Source organism: Taudactylus pleione, unplaced genomic scaffold (assembly GCF_031769625.1).
Source record: "Taudactylus pleione unplaced genomic scaffold, aTauple2 ptg000259l, whole genome shotgun sequence".
Classification (NCBI taxonomy): Eukaryota; Metazoa; Chordata; class Amphibia; order Anura; family Myobatrachidae; genus Taudactylus; species Taudactylus pleione.
In genome coordinates, this window is record NW_028284661.1 from 1,721,184 (window position 1) to 1,729,946 (window position 8,763).

Below are 8,763 nucleotides of genomic sequence, written 5' to 3' on the forward strand. Positions count from 1 at the left end.
CTAGAATACTGTGTTCAGTTCTGGAGGCCACATCTCCAGAAGGATATAGACACATTAGAGACGGTACAAAGAAGGGCAACTAAAATGGTCATGGCCTACATCACACAACTTACCCAGAAAGACTAAAAGATCTTAATATGTATAGTTTGTAACAGAGAAGGGAAAGGGGGGACATGATCGAAACTTTCAAATACATAAAGGGTTTTAATAAGGGACAGGAGGGAAGCATTCTTCAAAGGAAGAGATGTACAAGAACACAAGGACATGCACTGAAATTGGTGGGAGGTAAGCTCAGATGAAATTTGAAATATAATATCTTCACAGAAAGGGTAGTGGAATAGCCTCCCATTAGAGGTGGTTGAAGCCAAGACGGTTGAACAATTTAAACACACTTGGGACAGGCATAATGTCTTGAATGTGAATGGGAAGTGTCTCCAAACTTTGTCTTGCAGCTCAGAATCTCATACATGCAATCATCACTGCAGCACCCCAATACACTGGGATAGATCTTGTCTAACTCAAACTGTAAAACATCTCTGAAAAATTGGTAAGCACCGTGATTGTGTTTGAATACTGTAGGGACAACTTTCTTCATCTGTGTGCTATTTGCCATCAGTTGTAAGTTTTGTACCAGAAATTTCCCCACTCCTTTCCTGTGGACATGGATATACAACTGCACCTCATAACAATAAAGGACCTCATCCCCGCACTCCACGTCAAATCTGAAGTGCACAAAACCACAGGTGCAGGAAGCTCATCTCTGGCAATAAGGTACCAGGCATGTTCATCTGTGCTTTTCTCGCTCCTTCCATCCCCATTCGCTTTGTTCATATAGCAGCTGCATATTTGTATTTGTGAGTTCAAATATCCAGTCTAGAGTCTTCTGGTTCACATTTGTTACTCTGCAGCACTCTATAGACAGATTCAACCCATTTCTGTCAAACTGCTTATTCTTTAAGACTGGAAAGGCTCCTAAAAGTTCACCCTGCTCACTGGCTACTTGCACCTTGGCACACACAGCTGTCATTGCAGCACATTCCTCTTGGCATTGTTTTTTTCCTTTTTTGCCCATTCAGACTTCCTTCCAATGACACAGCTGATGACATAATTCTCTGAAACCTGGTTCGGTTCGGTGCTGGAGGGAGAGAAGAAACTCATACATTTTATTAAGAATGAAAACATTAAGATAAATAAATTAAAAACTAATCAATCCTTCCGTTTTTCCATGTCTTCATTACATTTACATATTCCAACTCCCTCAGGCCTCTAACCTAATTCTAGATTAATGAAAACATTCTTGTTTTTTAAACTTCCTTGGGATCGTATAGTTTATTAAACTGCCATCCTGTCTTCCACTGCAGTGCCACTCTGCCATGTTGGAAACTGAACTGCACACCCATACTCAAAACCAATACACTGAACTTGCTCACAAGAGAGAAAAATACATATGGTCATAATTTGTATTTGTAGCTGATGAGGTCTTCGCTCTGCATGTATTTAAACCTTATTTGCAAAGGGCACTCACTAAGGAGACAAAGCTTTTTAAATACAGATTCTCTTGAGCTAGGCAAGTGGTAGAAAAAGCCTTTGGTATCCTGAGCATCAAGTTTTGCGTGTTCCATACCACCATTAACCTTCAGCTAAACATAATAGATAAGTTGTTAATGGCGTGTTGTGTACCGCACAACTATTTGTGCCCTAAATTTCACACAGCACACACCAAGCACTCTGCCATGGAGGATACAGATTGTGTAGAGAAAGCAATAGGCTTCACTCCTCTGGAGGGAAATTTAAACCGTAATGCCAGTGCATGGGCAAAATTTAACAGGGAGGAGTATTTGAGGTATTTTAACAGTGTAGGGGCTGTGTCATAGCATGGCATGATCTAATGTAATTACTACTGACATATTGTAATCTTTAAATGTGAAAGTTTCATAATTGTGTTGTAGTTATGCATTTTATTAAATAAACAGTTTAAAATGTGTTGCGTTTTATGATTGAATTTAAACTTACAAAGCCACTTGAGGACTGTCTTCTTCTTCTGGTGGAATCGGGATGGATGTTGAGGCACCCAAGTTGCAGATGGACAGCCTTTGCAGTTCCAGTTCCACATTTTGGGCACATACACACTTCCACTCTTGCTCCAGATATATTTGTTCATTTCTTTATTGAACACAGTCCTCATATTTGCTATCTTCCCATGCACCCAGTCAGCATTGGCATCTGGGAAATATGGCAATCTCCTCTAATACAACCGCCCTCTTCTGCCTATTTGAATACTCATTTGTTTTAGTGTTCAAAAAAGGAAGGCTGGTACCTTTATACCTCAATGAAATCCCTCATAAAATCTGTGTTTTTCTCTGCCATGATGTTCTAGTGCAGTGGTTCTCAAACTCGGTCCTCAGGACTCCACACAGGTCACGTTTTCCAGGTCCCCCAGCAGATGCACAGGTGTGTTCATTAAAATATCCAAAGGTGGAGACAATTATTTCATTGGTGATTCTGTGAAGAGACCTGGGAAACATGCACTTTTTGGGGTCCTGAGGGCCAAGTATGAGAACCTGTGTTCTAGTGAGAAAAATATATATTGTATTTTTTTATAATTATTAAATATATATATTTTTAGATAGATAGTGTGCTATATAATAAGAGTTATGGTAGACTTACCTTTGTTAACTCTTTTTCTATGAGGTCCATAGGGTCCACAGGAACTACCTAGGGGTATGTGGTTGGAGTAATCCAGGCACCAAACAGTAAAGCTTTATCTCCCAGAATGCCCTGGTCCTCCTCCATATATACCCACCCCCAGCCACAGACCTTCAGTTTGTAAACAAGCCCAATGGCAGGAGAAGGAGAGTGGAGATGGAAGTAGAAATTAAACTAGAAGCACTGTCACAAAGATGAGGGAATCAGTTACAAGAAGGAACAGATCCCAACTGAGGCCAGGTGCATCAGGGTGGGTGCCCTGTGGAGCGTATGGACCTCAAAGAAAAAGAGTTAACAAAGGTAAGTCTACCATAACTCTTATTTTCTTCTTCAGGTTCCATTGGGTCCACAGGAACTAACTTGCGGCTATCCTAAAGCAGTTATCTTAAGGGTGGGGATACTCCTGAGCAGAGAGGAGAATCTGCCACCGAAAGGAAGCATCCTGGGAGGCAAAAGTATCAAATGCATAAAATTTGATGGAAGTGTGGACAAAAGACCAAGTGGCTGCCTTGCACAACTGTTCTGCAGAGGCGCCATGTTTAAATGCCCACGATGGTCCCACAGACCCACAGACAGAGTTGAATGCATTGTCACCCTGTTAGGAACAGGGAAATTAGTCTGTGTATAAACCTGAGATATAGTCATATGCAGTGACTGAGCCAGAGTCTGCTTGTTAGCTGGCCAGCCTTGCTTGTGAAAACCATATAACACAAAAAGAACATCTGATTTCCTGATGGAGTTGGTACGATCCACGTAGATATGAAGGGCTTAAACCACATCCAGGGAAGCTTCACCTACAGAAAGGTCTGAAGACTGAAAGTCCGGAACTACAATTTCTTCATTCATATGAAAACGGGATACCACCTTCAGAAGGTGGTATCCTGTATGGAGGACGGCTCTATTCTGGTGAAAAATCAAAAATGGGGAGCGACACGAAAGCACTACCAAATCAAATACTCTGTGAGCTGAGGAGATAGCAAGGAGAAAAAGTGTCTTTGCTGTCAACCATTTGAAGTCCACTGTGTCCAAGGGCTCAAAGGGAGAAGCCTGCAGCACCCTGAGAATCAAGGATAAATCCCACGGTGCACCGTAGGGACAAACGGTGGTTGAAGGTGGAGAACTCCCTGCAAAAATGTTCTAATATCTGGCAGGGGAGCAATTCTGCACTGGAACCAAATTGACAATGCAGAAACCTGAACTCTCAAGGTAGCCAGGCGAAGACCGAGGTCTAGTCCAGCCTAGAGAAAAGCAAGAACTTGGGAGACCCTAAAAACTTTAGGTTCATTCTCTCCGTGGGAACACCATAGAAAAAAAAGAATGCCAAATCTTGTAATAGATGTGGGCAGAGGAAGGCTTTCTTGCCCTGAGCATCGTCTTAGTCACAGAAGCAGAAAAACCTTTTGCATTTAAGATGGAAGACTCAAGAGCAATGCCAACAAAGCCAGACGAGGTAGGTCCAGATGTAGGCAAGGACACTGCACTAACAAATCCAGCCATAGAGGAAGTGGATTGTCTATAGATAGACATATCAGATCAGTGAACCAATGTTGCCTGGGCCAAGCCGGAGCTATTATTATCAACCTGCCACCTTCTTGCTTGAATTTTTTGAGGACCCTTGGTAGGAGGGGGATTGGAGGAAACAGGCATGCCAACCTGAAGTCCCACCTCACTTCCAGAGCATCCACGAAGGCAATACCTGGGGACCTTGTGGTTGTGATGTGATGCCATGAGGTCTATGTCCAGAAGTTCCCACTTGTCCACAGGAGCTGAAAGATGTCTGGGTGGTGAGCCCATTCTCTGTCGTGTATGTCCTGATGACTAAGGAAGTCTGCTTCCCAGTTGAGGACTCCTGGGATGAATATTGCTGAGAATGCTGGAAAATGGCCTTCTACCCAAACTTGAATGTTTGCCACTTCCCTCATGGCTGCTGGACTTCATGTGCCTCCCTGATAGTTGATGTAGGCCACTGTGGTCGCACTGTCAGACTGAATCTGGACAGGCTTGCCCTGAAAGAGGTCCTGTGCCAGAATGAGCACCTTGTGCACTGCACAATGCTCCAAAATGTTTATGGGCAGGTGACTTTCCTGAGCTGTCCATCTTCCCTGAAAGGTGTGATGGCCTGTCACCATGCCCCATACTCGAAGACTTGCATCTGTGGTAAAGAGAACCCAATTTAGGATCCATAATGGGCGACCCTTGTTCAGATGAGCCGTCTGCAGCCACCATGAGAGGGAGAACTGAACCTGTGGCAAGATTTGAGATAATTTCAGACATTATCAGTTGATACTGACCATCCCTCTGAGACAGAAGCCATTGCTGCAGGAGCCTGGAATGGAACTGGGCATATGCCACCATGTCAAAGGTGGATACCATGGACCCCAGGATCTGCATTGCTGAGTGAACTGATACTCTTCGATTGCAGAACAATTTGCCCACCCACAATTGTAGGGCAGATATCTTGTCCCCCGGTAGAAATATCTATTGTGCTAGGGAATCTAGTAGTGCCTACCTTAGATGTACCATCTGTTGTGTTGGAGAAAGAGAAGACTTTTTCCAATTGACTATCTAGCCATGTTCCTGTAGATAGACAATGGTCAGCTGGAGATGATGTTGTAAAATCTCCAGAGACTACACTAATATCAAAAGGTCATCCAAGTAGGGCACTATCCTGACTCCTTGTCATCTAAGATGACCTGTCATGACTGCCATTATCTTGGTAAACCCCCGAGGGGCTGTGGACAGACCAAACGGCAGAGCCTGAAACTGGTAATGTTGCTGATGAATAGCAAACCTCAGAAACCTTTGGTGTGCAATAGGCACATGCAGATATGCATCCTGTATGTCCAGGGAAACTATAAAATCCCCAGGCTCCATTGCCAGCAAAATTAACTGTAGGGTTTCCATTTCAAACTTGGGCACTTGGATAAACCTGTTGAGAGATTTTGTATTCAGAACAGGGCAATGAGACCCATTTGGCTTCTGAATCAAGAATACTTTTCAATAATAACCTCTTCCTTGTTGGGCCAAAGGAACGGGGATTATTACCCCTGAACTCAGCAGGGCACGAATAGCCTTTTGGAGGGTCAGGGCCCTGACTGGGTCTGATGGAGGAGCTGTATGACAAAAATTCTGAGGGGGATGTCTCAGAAACGTGAGGGCATATCTGTCACAAGCTGCCGCACTGCTAATACCATGCGAGGTGAATGCCATACAATTGTTTGCTAAAGTCTCCTCCTTCCTCCTGTTTGGATCTGTGGTTAGCAGAATATTGTTTGCAGTTCCAATCTTGGTTGCTGCTGAGCCTCTGCACTAATTACTGCCTGTCTGTGTGCACACTGATTGATTCTTCAGTCTCTGCACAGACAAGGTGCTCACTGGTCTGTCATTAGGGAGACTTGCTCTGGTTGGGCCCTGTTTCTATTAAGTTCCAGCCATGCCTTCACTTCATGCCGGTGATAGAGTTTCGTGTTCTGGATTGTGACTGTGTCTCCTGTACATCAGTAGAGTTCCAGTGTTCCAGCCTCTCCATTGTTCCAGTCGTGATAAATTACCTCGTCCGCTGTGTTCCATCCAGGTGGCATGATCTGCATTCCACCTGCTGTGTGCTGCTTGAGTCATCCAGGCAGCACTGCGTGCATCTCCACGCTCAGCCGCATGTGCCATCCTAGCTGTACAGAGTGCACCCCCGGGTGCATGTTAGCGTCCGATGGCTTGTGTCAACCCAGCAACATTAAGCTGCACTTTAGCATCCTCAGAGCTCTATTCTGCACATCCTTGCCAGTGTCAACCCAACAACATTGGCCACACTCCAGCATCCTCAGAACGTTATTCAGTATACCAACGCCAGTGTCAACATGGTAACATTCGCCGCACTTTAGCATCCCATGGGCACAATCCAGTACTGTTACACCCGTGTCAATCCGGCAACATTGGCTTCACTCCAGTGTCCTTGTTGCACAATTCAGCATGCCTGCGCCAGTGTCAACCCAGTGACACGTCACCTCTTTGTATTCATCCCATCAGAGACTTACCAGCCCTCAAGGCTGCTTCCACAGCCCAAAGGCTGCATCTCACCTCTGGCCCCCAGGCTGCAACTAGCCAAGGCCAACTAGCCCTCAAGGCTGCTTCCACAGCCCAAAGGCTGCATCTCACCTCTAACCCTCAGGCTGCAACTAGCCAAGGCCAACCAGCCCTCAAGGCTGCTGCACGGCCCAAAGGCCGCCTCATCTTCACGGCCTTTAGGCCCACTCTGCCAAGACATCGTCCAGCTCTCAAAGCTGAAGCATGGCCACATCCTGCCAAGAATTACCTGCCCTCAAGGTGATAATCAGTTTACACCCTAAGAGTCACCCCCGTGGCATAACAATATCCTTGAGAGACCACTTCTCGAACCCAAGCATCCATTGTTGTTTTATGCCAGGCATAAGAAAACTGTAGAAGTCGGCCTCCCACCCTTGGAGCACTTAGGAGGAGGCCAACTCCATCAGGTAGAAGGCTTATCATTGGCTTGGAAGCTGGATGTCTGACCGACCATGATTTCTTGGTTTGCAGTTTGGCCTTCCTGCGGGAATTATCTTGTCTGGAAAAAGACTGTCGCTTTGCCCTTCCCTGTGGGCAAAAACTGCCTATATTTAGAGGTAGTCGCAGATGGTAATCCGGCAGATTTTGATGCTGCCAAAGTAGCCACTATGCTATCCAATTCTGGTCCAAACAGTATTTTTCCAGCAAAAGGCAAGGATTCGAGAGTTTTCTTGGATCCCGCATCTGCCTTCCAGGACCCTAAACAAAGTGTTCTGCGAGCAACAACTGAGGTTGCCGATACTCTAGAAGCCAGAATGCTAGAGTTTGTGTTGGAACCATGGTGGTAACAGGAGTAAACACCAGAACAGGTTTAAATTGAAAAGTAGGTTGTTTAATGTGAATGTTGGTAGACATGAACAATAAGATAAACTAAAGTCCAGAAATAACAAACTAATAAATGTAGCAGGAGGAAACTGTAGTGAGAGGGAATAAACAAATGTCTAGCATGGTGACAGAGATGAATAAGGTGAATCTAGATAGACTGTAAAAGTGAAATGCATATCCGGATATGTAGAGTCATGGCTAAGAGTGATATCCGGAAAAGCTGTGATGATGGCTGAAATGAAAATCCGATAATGCTGTGATGATGGCTGAAAGAAGAATCCGGTAATGCTGTGATGATGACTGAAAGGAGACTCCAGTAATGCTGTGATGATGGCTGTACAGGAATGGGTTAACTGTGGAGACAGGTTCAGGCAGGAGTGGGTCTGGTGGAAGGTGCAGGGCAATCTCCAGCAGAATGCAAGGCATGGCAGAGCGGTGCAAGCTACAGGGAGCCAAAGGCAGACAAGGAGCTAGGGCAAGCACTGGAGCACAGGTCTCAGGTTCAGGAGTGCATGAACTCTCTCTCGCAGCTGACGCTGTGAAACACGTTGCACTGGCAAATACAGGGCACTCCAAACACCCTTAAGTACCCAGCCACAAAACGTGATAGGCCAGAGAGAAATTGGCCTGCTATGTCACATGGCCAAACACAAGATGGTGGCACCCAGACAGCCGTGATGCGGAGACGCCACTCATCTTACCCCTGTCAGGACAGCCCAACACTGGCAGACCTCTGCGCACATGCAATGCCAATCTCCACACGCCAGGTCCCCCACCAGAAGGACTGCACCACTGCGCCCTCACCAGTAAGGACCACAAACCTCCATGCTGTGAAACCTGGGTCGTGACACAGAAGTCCTGCATCAATTATTATTATTAACATTTATTTATATGGCACCACAAGTGTTCCGCAGTGCCTTACAAAGTACATAAACAAATAAGTTGACCAGTGACTTACAGTACAGTACAATACAATACAGGACAAGGAACATGGCTAATATACATTGCTACATTAGCGACCATAACACCCAGATAAGCAACAGAGCAAAGCAGTCAAGTATTAGGCGCCCTAGTGGGGAGTAAGAAATAGATGAAAGTAGAGAAGGAGCACAAGAGGGTAGAGGGCCCTGCTCATAAGAGCTTACATTCTAA

At 45.3% G+C, this 8,763-nt stretch overlaps 1 pseudogene; it reads right to left on the bottom strand.

The window, feature by feature from the left end:
• Positions 1-382: 382 nt before the first annotated feature.
• Positions 383-1,158, bottom strand: LOC148514751 (N-alpha-acetyltransferase 40 pseudogene; annotated as a pseudogene).
• Between the last annotated feature and the right edge of the window lie 7,605 nt (positions 1,159-8,763).